This window comes from Falco naumanni, chromosome 2 (genome assembly GCF_017639655.2).
Source record: "Falco naumanni isolate bFalNau1 chromosome 2, bFalNau1.pat, whole genome shotgun sequence".
Classification (NCBI taxonomy): Eukaryota; Metazoa; Chordata; class Aves; order Falconiformes; family Falconidae; genus Falco; species Falco naumanni.
The window spans coordinates 83,769,979-83,782,055 of NC_054055.1; the positions used below are offsets into that span (position 1 = coordinate 83,769,979).

General features: G+C 41.4%; 1 long non-coding RNA gene across 2 annotated transcripts in view; it reads left to right on the plus strand.

The window, feature by feature from the left end:
• Window positions 1-12,077, plus strand: part of LOC121084116 — a 65,565-nt gene that overhangs the window by 11,085 nt on the left and 42,403 nt on the right. For both annotated transcript variants that reach the window (XR_005826590.1, XR_005826591.1), the window contains exon 2: window positions 5,337-5,393. This is a non-coding gene — a long non-coding RNA (uncharacterized LOC121084116). The remainder of the gene's footprint in view (window positions 1-5,336; window positions 5,394-12,077) is intronic.

The following is a 12,077-nucleotide window of genomic DNA, read 5'->3' on the forward strand; positions in this document are numbered from 1 at the left end:
GCAGTCAAGCAGCAGCATAGATAAGCTCCAAAGCTTCCTCCAGACTTCCACAGCCAAGGCAGATTGCTGTAAAGAGAAGCCTTGGGGAAAGAAGTCTTTTCCAGCCAAGTGGATCCCATCAAATAGTAACATGTTTGTCCATTCCACTGAGTCCTCCTGCAAACCTGAAAAGTGGGAAGATCCATTTCTCACGCACAGTCCACCTGCCTTTCTGAGGAGCTCCAGAGCAATGAATATGGGCTGCAGCCTATGAGATGCTCTGGGGTTTATTGACCTTAAGGAAATCTAATTGACTTCAGCTGTGACGTCAAATGAGTGCTGTATTTTCAAAACCCTTTGCAAATGTACCTCTGCATTCCTAAGATGGTAGCCTTGTCTAATGGTTATGATAATACCCATGTGTCAAAACTGAAGTGTCATCTGTTACCAGTGGCTGTGTGACGGAGTCTCTTCCTATATCACAGCATGCCCATTTGTAAAATGGATAATATTTAGTTACAGCAGAGAATGGTTTTGTAGGACTGATAAAATGTCTGCAAGCAGTGCAGAATCTTTAAAAAGAAAGATTGCTCTTTTCTTGATTAAGCTGTGTATCAACAATTATTCCATTTCTTTACACACACAAAGAAGCTATCGCTTCTGTACCACAGTTGTCAAAGCTTCAATGTAAAGGCAAGGATGAAAGAGTTTATCTCTCCTTCCACGGTGAATGGGGTAATACAAATGTTACTGTATACCTAACATTCGGTCCAGCCACAGTCAGATTGCCATCTAATTTTGAGAAAAGCAGATTTAGTGTTGTGAGATGGAGTGCTCTCTGGCAGATACCATATTCCTTAACTGTTACTGACTGCTTGCTCACAAACGGCACTTCAAGCATCATACACAACTAGTTTCTTTTTGTAAGTGATCAGGAGACCTGGAGGAGGAAGAGGAGGAAAGGGCTGCTTCATTGGAAGGGCTTTGCTCAGAAGTACCTAAATCTTTCTCTCCCACTGAAACTACTGATTTGACTTTTTAGTTTAAATTAGTATTTGACTGGATGTGGTCATTCTTTGCCCTTGTCAGAGCTTAAAAGTTGCACACAAGTAACGATGTCAGTTGTGAGGGTGACTTCTCACCAGTGTTGTCATATCTGTAAAAAATACCATTATATATGTAGTTACATGTAAATATTGAAGTGGCAGAGTGTTCCCTTGTCCCGCAAGGGAGCATTTCTACCAGAACAAACCACATCTGAATACCAACACAACTATGTCTCCAGTTAGGAGAATGTACTGCTTTGCAGGACTCTTACATTAACTGGGGGAAACTGGGAAGCAAGGGAAAGCATTGTGAAGACTTTCACCATCACAAGACTGAGATTAAGCATTACACCAGGTAGCATTGATGTTGTATCTCTTTTAAACCCATGCAGCTGGTAAATTCCATCTGGTCTTACACCACTTGAAAGTAAGTGCAGATGAACCCTTAAATTGTTTTTGAAACAACTCATAGTAATAAATTTTTTAATCTACATGATTGCTGTCTTAAGTTAAATGGATACCAGCCATTCTTGAATTGGATTTGAAAGTGCCTGTAGCAGATAGAAAAGTCAACATTTGACTTTTTTAGACCACTGACAAAGATTTGTTTGGGAACCACAGTAAGACGTGATGCTTTTAAAAAGCCGACAAATACAGATGTAGGGTGTAGCACCAACCATCCAAAGCATTCAGGCTAAGCTCTCAAGCAACTGGATAAACTGAGAAGCTCTTTCTGAGCATGTACACCAGCTGTAGGTGTGTTTCTGTCTGTGTGGATTTAGAGACTGCTGGCATAGCCAAGAGAGAAGAAAATACTGTTCTTTGGAGTCAACTCACCAGGAACTGAAGAAAATGGAAAGGCACAGATTACACCACCTTACTTTACCAGTGCCGGTTTTCAGTCTTTATATAGGTATGCTTTATGAACTGTCATTTTGCAGGTTTCTCTAGCTGCCTGTGCCTGTAACCATACTTTTCTTTTATGGTGTACGGTTCTGCTTCTCTTCTTTTCTATTTGCTGTCCTGAAGCAATTCTAATGTATGCTGGTGCCATGATTTGGACGTTACCTGCTGCCCATGAAACTTTGGGATCACAGGATCTGTCCTATACTAAAAGATTAATGTGGAAAGTAACTGACCAATAAATTGATTGTTAAACAGTGTTCTAAAGCTATGCTCACCATTTTAGGTCAATGTTAAAATAGTCAAGTACCAATTGCTGTGGCTTTCCTTAGCCTTCAGTCACTTACTTCAGTGCAATTCAGAGGCATTACCCAGTATTTTAATGCTGATAACCCAGAGGTTCGGAATGTAAAGACATCGCTGCAGTTTCAGATACCAGCAAATATTTATAGCGTGTGTCTCAGCAGTTTTCTTTCTTCCCTACAATTATTTGAAGGCTGTAAGCCAACTCCAACACCCACAGCGAACTGGTTTAAATTGAGATTTAAATCTCCAAGCAGGAAATCTTGGTTTAAATAATAGATTTTATCTCTTTTTGCAGTTGTCAGTTATGCTAGTTATTTTTTAAAAGAAAAGTTAGTTTTCATGGGTTGGTAACCATTAGAACACCTTGATTTATAAAAAGAGGAAGTACTCAGTGAGGAGGTCTTTCTTCTTGTTAACAAAAGGTATTTATCTATGCACATTTATAATAGAATCATAGAGCCATTTAGGTTGGAAAAGACCCTTAATATCATTGAGTCCAACCATTAAACTAACATTGCCAATTCTACAACTAAACCATGTCCCTAAGTGCCACATCTACATGTCTTTTAAATACCTCCGGGGATGGTGACTCAACCACTTCCCTGGGCAGCCTGTTGCAATGCATTATGATGATAAATTAAGAATCACTTTATCAGATTCTTAGTTTTGTCATATTTTTAATTGGAAAATGAAAGATGGTTCATTTATTTGCAGATTTGTTTTCTTGGTTTTATGAACCTATGTTTGCATGAAAACTAGAATTCAATCAAAATTTCCCAGAATAGCCTAATACTCTTTTTGTTACTTAAATAAACTACCTTAAGTGATATCTCATGAGAAAATTTAAAAAACAGACATTTTTTTCTAAGTTTACAAGTAAATAACTGGAAGTAAGTTATCAGTCACTGAAGTAAGTCATAGCCAAGCTATTGCAAAACTTATTTTTATTCATAGATTGGAGAAGGAAAAAACAAGTCGTCCCTTTTTTTTTTTTAAAAAACTTCTCTAGGGTTTCTCAACTTGAAATGCACTTGTTGAATAGAATTGACTGAATAAAATAAAGTACTTAAATATTCTGTATGTGCAAAAGCCTACTGCTTCCAAATCTGGTTTTCTGCTTCAGCAAATGCTTGTCCCAGGTAACCCACCTAGTTCACCTGTCTAGAACTTCAGCAGTAACAATATGTTGCTGAATGTTATTTAAATAAATGATATAATTTTAAGCCTTGATATGATTTGTTTTAATTTCACATTTCATTTAAATATGTTTATCTTTGAAGTCTTTATTTCATGTAATGTTGTTTAGTTTTTAAGTGATTGGGTTTTTTGTCAGCTATGTCCACTACCAAGGAGGGTAGGGAAGGCAGTGGCTTGTGTTCTGCATAGCCCTACTAATTTAATTCAAGTTAGGCAGGTTGTGAATTGGCACAAAGTTTGTGCTCTCAAAAACAGCAAGCTGCATTAAAATGACCTGGAAACCTCATTCTCCAGATGGAGGAGGGTATTTTGAGCTCAAGCACTTAGAGGGGAAGGGAACCAGCCACAGCTGCTCTAAGAGGTTTTCAACCTAAGGATTTTGCTGTGCCAGGGTGGTGTCCCAGGAGAACGGTGGGGCTTAAAGGGGAGGGCAGAAACTGCTCTGTTGTGAATGAACACGTGCAGCAGGTTAGCATGTGACCCATGGCATTACATGCCCTATAGGAGCAATTGTCTTCCAGCTAGTATTACCTAGCGTGGCACGTATTCTGTATCATGCAGCAAGTAAGATGCTATGCATCTCTTCTACTACCATTGCTGCTGCATTTGGCTTTAGAGCAGGAAGATGTCCCCATCTCCTTGCTCTTTCTGAGACTCTAGACATAGGGGACATGCACAGGAGAAAGAAGAACTAATTCTAAGGGTGTTCTTCTGTAAAGCTTGTTGCACTTCAATGTGGTGGGCTCTGTGGTCCTTGCCCAGCTCTTAGAGCACTGACCATTGCACTCCTGGTGGCTCATACCTTATCTTTCAAAACAGAATTTACTTCATTGCTATCTGTGCATTTTGGACAGACAAGCACTTTTCCAGCAAAATTCTAGAAAACTATTTCTTGATTGACAGCTGCAGCACATGAGCACAGCTGAGCACAATGTGCTGCTAGTGTCTCCTGGCCTGGCCAGGAATTCCCTGGGCTGAGAAATACTCATCTCTGGCAGGAGCAGCATCTAGCATCATCCCTGCTCAACATCTTTTTTTTCCTCTGTATAACGGTATAAAGAAGAGGATGGAGGTCACAGCAGCAAATAACAGTTGAGGCATAGGGCATTTCCCAGGGAATTAATGGCTGGCTGGGGTTAATGGCCCTCCAGTTTGCTTTGGGCCATCAACTCTCCCAGCTACTCATTAATCCCTAGGAAATGCCCTGTGACTCAGTTGTTATTGCTTAAGCGGGTAGTATGAATCAACAATATTCTGCATCTGCTCTAGGTATTTTAGACAAGAATGGAAGGTAACAAATGTGCTTTTATTGTGAAAATCTGCTGTATTTGCATCCAAAAACCTTTAGTTCTCCCTCTTAACATTGATCAAATGTACTGGAAAAGGATTCCTCATCAGTTAAGTGATGTCAGAGGCTAGCAGGATACAGACAAAATGGCTCACCTCTTCACTCCAAGGTCTATTCGCTTTAGCTTTTTCACCCCCAGCAGCCCATTTGCAGGTTGTTTTATACTTTTGCCTGAGTGGATTTTAGAACATGGACAGTTCTTCATGTTAACTAGTAGGAACTCACTTAGCAGGGGTAGCTGAGTATTATGTTCTAGACAGGGGTTGCTGAGCAGGAGTCCCACTTACACCATCCATCTGCTTTGATTTTGGACAGGCTTGGAAGCATTACATTAGCAGAAAACTCCTTTGAGACAAGTCAAAAGGAAGACACTTAACAAGTGTCTTTGCTGCAGGAGAGGGAATGAATAGATATGATCAAGACTGAGTTGTTTGTAGAGCAGGTAATACATAGGTAGAAGAAAAGGACATGATACATCTTTGTTGGGAAAAAAACCCACTATATTTTGGCTCTTCACCTATCATTTATTTATTACAATTTTGAGTTGTGCATTGCAGGTGATGGACACAACACATCCTGAGCTCCACTGTAAAATGCAGTCCCTTCTGCCTCAGGTAAGCTGAATTCAAAACCTTATACGTGCATAGTCTAATTTTGTCATGCACAGATTCTGTATATAGCTTACCATTATATGAAATTCCATAGCGTTGCTATGGAAGAGCTCTAATTTTATAGTAGCCACACACACTGCAAAAATAATAAAAAAATTCTCCATCACTCTTATATATAAGGAGGTAGGCTCTAGCTGGACCTGTACCCATCCTTGTATGAATGGGTCCTAGTAAGTTCTGTGGGTTTGCTCAGAGCCTATTTATTTCATCTCCAATGTGGTATTTGCAGGCGTGCCCCTTGTCCCTGAGCTAAACAGCAGTACACCTCAGAAGAACAAAACAGTGGAGATGACTCACTCGCAGACCAGAGACTGACTGGATTGATCTGAATGCATGTCAAAAAGCATTCAGAGGAGGCTAGTTACACACAGACGGGTGCTGGAAAAAGTATTCACAGACATGCTCTAAACCATCTCCAAAGTCCCACGCTGGGGTAGAAGACTGAGTGACGCAGATACCTGCAAGTAAAAGCAAAAGACAGATGCCAGGTCTACCTCTTTCTGACAAGGAACTGGAAAATTTGTTCTTGTTCCCAGCGCACTGGGAATGGTTGCCCAGTGTTGCACTGTCCAAGCCGATTGCTTGCCTGTCTGAGCAGACAATCCTCAGATCAAATAATAATTTTTTTTCTATTTGTAGGCTGATATAGGAAAACAGCATGGCTTGCTGTCTTTTTCGGCAGAGGTTCCAAGCCAGGCTCAGACAGCCTGGGTCTGGCTCACTGTTGGGTGCTCTGTGTTGCAGACAGACAAAGTGTTCCCTGTCCAGTGCCTTCTGCTGCTTCTGTGGAGAGGCTGCAGGCCATCAGGCCTCTGGGAATGCTATTCTTCAGGAGCAGCCTGCACATTATTACCTGCATTGTGATCCAGTCTCCCACATCTACCCGCCCAATGCATTTAAAAACACTCTTGTGGGTTTCAAAAGTTCATATGACTTCTCTGATACTTCTGCAGTCTACAGCAGATGAGGGAGCTGGGAAAGGAGGAAAGTGAAGGCAAAAAAGTTACATATGCAGGAAGGAAGCTGCTGAATTCACATAAGACAGGTATTGGACGTACATCTTAAGAGAATCTGTCTCAGATACCAGCAGCTTTGATATATGTCCATGGTCCCCCAAACTGAGGTAGACAGACTGTTGCTGTTTATGAGGCCATGCACAACTACATCCATGTTACCATGTTTTTACATAGAGTGTTCGTAAAAAACAGTGTCTGGTGGACTCTGAGAAATCAGAAGTTTGGTACTGGTCTGCAGTCCAAATTTTCTGCAAGCACAGGTATACACTATCCATCACTCTGTTGGGAGTCCAGTAGTATCTTGTTTAATTTTTGGATATCACACTTGCACTGTGGACCCATATGCAGAGGAGATAATCTTGTTGTAAAGAAAAACTTTTCATTTAAAAACAAGACCCAAAACAACCAGCGCTAATATGCCCAGCAGTTTCCACATGTTTGATGGTGGACTCACCTTGAGTTTAGTGAAATTAGCTGTTGTGCTGACAACATGGGCAATGATCCTCTGAAGATCCTCCTTATGGTTGCCTTTGGATCTCATGTAGATTCCACATCAACAGAGAAATGGTTTCTTTTCCAGTATTTCACTGTGTGTTTTAGTAACTAAGAAGTAACAACTTCTCTTTACCTTTTTTTTTTTTTGAGGTTTGCACCTCTTGCTCTGTTGCTGTCATCTTTCACTTGTAAATGCACCAGGATCTTACAAGCCTCTGTGGTTTTGGAAAGGAAGAGTATTCTTTGCATGCCACCCTAATAAGCCTAGAGGAGCTGCTTGCTTTGCCTACACCACAGGAGAATCCTTAGGGGCAAGTGTACAGCTGTGATATAGACCAGAACTTGACCTGTAGATAAGGAAGGAGCTGGAGCACTCAATGGCCAGCAAAGTAACAGCTCCAGATTGTCTCTTTGGTCCCTGTCTCCTTCAAGGCAGCATGGATGCCTGGGAGTTTGGGGACCCAGGATGTAAGGCAAGAAGCTGGGATCTGTCACTGGCTCCAGTTGGGCTTTTGGTAAACTCCCCTGCTGGCTCCTTGGGACAGGCAATTGTAACTAATGGCATGAGCTCCCTTTCTTTCAAGGTCATCATTTCTTCACAAAGTGCAGGTAAAAGTAGAGCAGCATTGTTTTCCCAAGCCTATTGCTCTGGGTAGGAACATCTTGCTCCAGACCCTCTGTGCATGTGTAGAGGATCTCAGGATGACATGTACTATATGGAGTAAATATCAAATCCACAGCCTGTCTGCCAGCACAGTGGGTTTTTCTGGTCCACCTTCTATTTTTCTGCAATAGTATGGCTTTAGTAGTTTAAAATGTGTTTTGTATGCACTTTGAGGAGGCAATTCCAGGACAAATGATAGAAGAAAGGCACCGACTGTTAGCAGTTCACTGAGTTTACCACTTTTCACCTCTGCTCCCTTATATAAACAGCAAAGCTTTAGCTTTTCTGTCATATCAGAACACAAGAGTACTTTCATTTTTTCAAAAATAAATTATTTAAAATTTCTCTGCAGTCAGCATTTTCACTAACTTAATAAAATATCATTTTCTCTCTTTGAGTCTCAAATCAAAAGCTGTTCCTTTGCCCTGTACTCCTAGGTTCTAAGATTTAAGTAAAAATGAACATATTGAATTTGAACGATTGTAAAGCTGAATTTTACTACAAGGCTTAGACCAACACATACATGATTTTAATATCTGGAATGTGTGGATTTATTCTACCAGTTATGTAATGGCATGTTATTAGCTATTTCATTTATATGCTAGACTGGGATGTATTTATGAAATTCCTAAAGGTGACCTGGAAAAAACAAAATATAATGGACGAAAATGTAATGATTGGTGCCATAAACAGCAAATTAGTACACAGATCTGAATTTGAGAGTTTAAAATAAACTACGCTCTTTAGAGATACATTAAGTGAATATTGATGTGTTAAAAACACGTGCATGTTGCCCCGACTTTGCTATCAGGCTCACAATATCTTCGAAATAGGTGCTCGCAGATTGCAGCTCTAACTACATTTTCAGCAGATAGTCTTTCATGTGAAAAAAAGAAAAAAGTCAAGGAGACAGATTTGGGTTTCTGTTTATTTTTGAAAAGCTACAAAAATACATTTCTATAGAAGCCATATGAATGTTATTCCTACACGGTCCCTTCCCAGGCATTGCCTGGGCTATAGACAAAGGGCTGTGTTGCTTAGCAACCCCCCTAAAGCTCATCAGCACAGCCTTGGTATTAATATTTATCCCCCCCTTAAAAAAAGCTTTACTCTGAAATTTGAAATGGGATCTGTCCTCCCTCTCTTTTGTGCAATTAAAGTAATACTGCTCACTTTTCCCAATTAACGTTACTGGCTAAGCCAAACAATTTCTGCCAGGCACACCAAATCCAGCTCTTGGGTAACCAACTGAAATAAAAGTTATGGCAGGGATGAATTTCTGTAGCCCAGTGTGTCTTCTGCTGTCAGTGTTTTGTGGTACCTCTTTCCTTTAGATAACCTAAATCCATATTTTCCATCTTCCCAGCCTTTCTTTCTGAGTTGTCTCCCTCTGTGCCTGTATTGAGGAGCTCCCTCTTGGCTGCATGTTCCTTGCTGCCTCCAGCAGCTCTGGCTTTCTTGGTGGGACACTGCAGGGGCAGAAGGTGTTCCCCAGCGGCCACCAAGGACACCCAGGCACCAGAGTAGGTGCTGAACAAACTGAAGTGACAAAAATCCAGTAAACAAGACTAAAACCTCAACTATCTACACTAGGACTAACCAAGACCCAACTGTTACTTGGTGAAATACTCCTCTACACAAGCAAGAGCCCTTTGCGTTACGTGAGTCCCCTGTACAGCCCATTTTTGAGAATTTCAGTGAATGTAATTAGCACATAGGCCAAAAGTAGGAGTGAATGAAAATGTCTCTGGAGGGAGCAAAGCAAATTTTTCAATGCCATGGAAATATTCTGGTTCAGCTGTGGCTTTCTGTTTGTGCTAAATGGCCATGAGATCCAGGGATATTCACTTTTCTACCCTTCAGCCTTTCCAGAAAGTACCATCACAGGATTCAGAAATACAGATCTGAGTCTACCAGGCAGTAAATACTCCTGCCATTGTATCAAAACACCATGGTCATGTTGGGACTTTCTGTGAAAAAGAGTAGCAGAAGGAAAAGAAGTCAGCTAGAGCTACAACACGCTATGCACTGCTGAAAAAAAAGGGCGCTCAACACACATACCTAAATATGGGCTTGGTGCTTGAAGTTTTGGTCCCATTTGCTTTCTTCAAAATCTTGGCCACAAAATGTGATGCTCAGCAAGGCACAGATTCTTTCTGGAGTAAGCTGGAATGTACGAGACTGCCTACCAAAGCCACTGAAGGTTGAGGAAAGAACTGTGATTCTGGAAGCATTTTCTTTACAAAATCATTTTCCTTTGGGGGTGGAGGGGAGATTATTTTAAGGTCAGGAGCAGATGTGTATGGAAAGCTAATTGAAAATGTGATAAAGGAAGAGAGGCAAAGGGTCCTTCAAACAGAAGCAGCAACTCTGAACAGCAGGCAATACTGACCTCAGGCTCCAGCAGTGTCTTAATACTATGTTTTGGGGTTTTTTCTTAACTTCTCCCCCTTCTCTCACGCTAAGCAATAGTAAGAACTGTTTGCTAATACCAGTGAAACAGGAGTCTACAAACACATTTGTTAGGCTAATCTGGACTAGAGAGAACGTTGTGCAGATGCCTCACAGTCTGCCTTTCTTATCTGTGAATACAGAACGTATCTCAGGCCCACACTTACCTTGGAAGGTTACACCAAGACCTGTCAAGTGGAATTTTCTCTGCTTGTAAACTCATGCAGTGCTGCTCTTTAGAACAATGTTAATTCCACCTGGCCATATCCTCAGCTGGAGCCAATCGATACATCCATTGCTTTCATCGTCTGCACTGCCTGTGACAGCCAGGAATGATCAGTTCTTTATGTCTAAAAAATTTCTTTCGTAGAAGTCCTGAAATCTGGAAGCTTCTTAGTTTTGATTAGGTTAGCCTCCATTTCAAAAGAAAATCAGCTTTTAGCCTCTATAAATTGGACCTCCTTTCGATTCCACTTGTTTTTCACTGGTTTTGCCCTTATGAATTTCCTTTAGGATTACTCCTGTCTTATACTGGTATAAGAATGAGAAGATAGAGGACCACTAAGTGCATTTACAGCCAAAATGTGTGTATCAATTTAGGTGCAAATACATCTCGGCACATTGGGTACAAATACAGGAAAGGAGAGAAGGGAGATGGGGCAGACACGAGCAAGCTGAGTGGCAGCTATGCAAGGGGCCGTGCCATTTACAGAACGGTACTGCAACACCCACACCTCCTCTTTTGCCAGTTGTTGATTGTATAGCCTCGCCTTTGCTAGCTCTCACATCACTCAGGCTATAAGCAGACATCATCTTTTGGACCCAGTTGTGTCAGTGAGCAAGTACTCTTTAGCATCTCGCTGATAAACTTTAAATCTCTTCTTGACTGACAGGTCTGGTAAGAAAACAGCTTGCGTAAACTCCCCCCCATTTTACTGTAGGCAAAATAAGTAGGCAGCTCAGCCTAATTATGCCTGACCTTTCCTGCTGTGTGATAGAAAGTATACACATGGGGTACTCCTTCAGCACATCTGGAAAGACCACACTCTGGTGAGGAGGCGAACCTGAGGGTAATGATGCCTCCCAGGGACTTTAATACATGCAGAAGAGACTGGCTGTTGTCACTGTGGACACCCTGTTAATGCTGCCTTTATGCCTAAGCTATAGCGTCTTGAGAAGCTGCAGAACAGCACTTCCAAGGGTAACTAGTGTAATTGGGTTCGTCCTGTTTACCACTTTAAATGGCACCTTAGGAGAGCTGTTGCTTTTCATTTACTTCCTTCCTTTTTTCTTTTTGTGAGCTAGTGCTGCTGTTCATCCTAAACTCCTAGGCAGATTCTTGTCTTCTCAGTGGCAGTAGCTCCTTTTGTGTCCTGGATATTTACTTTTGAATTCATTTAATTTAATGCTGGTGAGAAGCAGGAGGAATAGGTGTGTGATCCAGCATTTAATTCCAAAGGCTGGACCTAGCCTGGGCAGGGAAAGTGCAGATTTCCTCACCTTGCCATGGTGAACTTGCAGTGTGAACTTGTTTGCTCTTCTGGAAGCCCAACTGGGATAGTATGTTTTCCAGTAAGGTCCATGCCATGCCTGCTGCCAGATTGACTGGATTCAGAGGCCACCAGACAGTCAGGACAGCTGGCTGCTGACTCCATTGGGCTTGAGCCAAGAACCAAGGAAGAGATCTTGTCCACTTGTCCACTAAAATGCTGCTCATTTTCACCTCATCTGGCTTCCAAAGGTCTGAAAGGTTTCATGTTTGCAGCCCTTTCCATATTAGGATGATCTCCCTTCATCAGCATTCCCACATCCTGCTGGTTTTGAGTTAGACAGTATCCTCAGCTTTTCTTTTCTCTGGTTTTAAGCTTTTAAAATCACTTGTATAAAGCGGAGGGAGGGGGTTTTGTCCCAGAGAAACAACAATACTTAACGTGTGTAAAACGCTTTTCACCTTTCAAGCAAATTCAGTTAACTAATTAATCCTTGCAATATCCCTGGGAG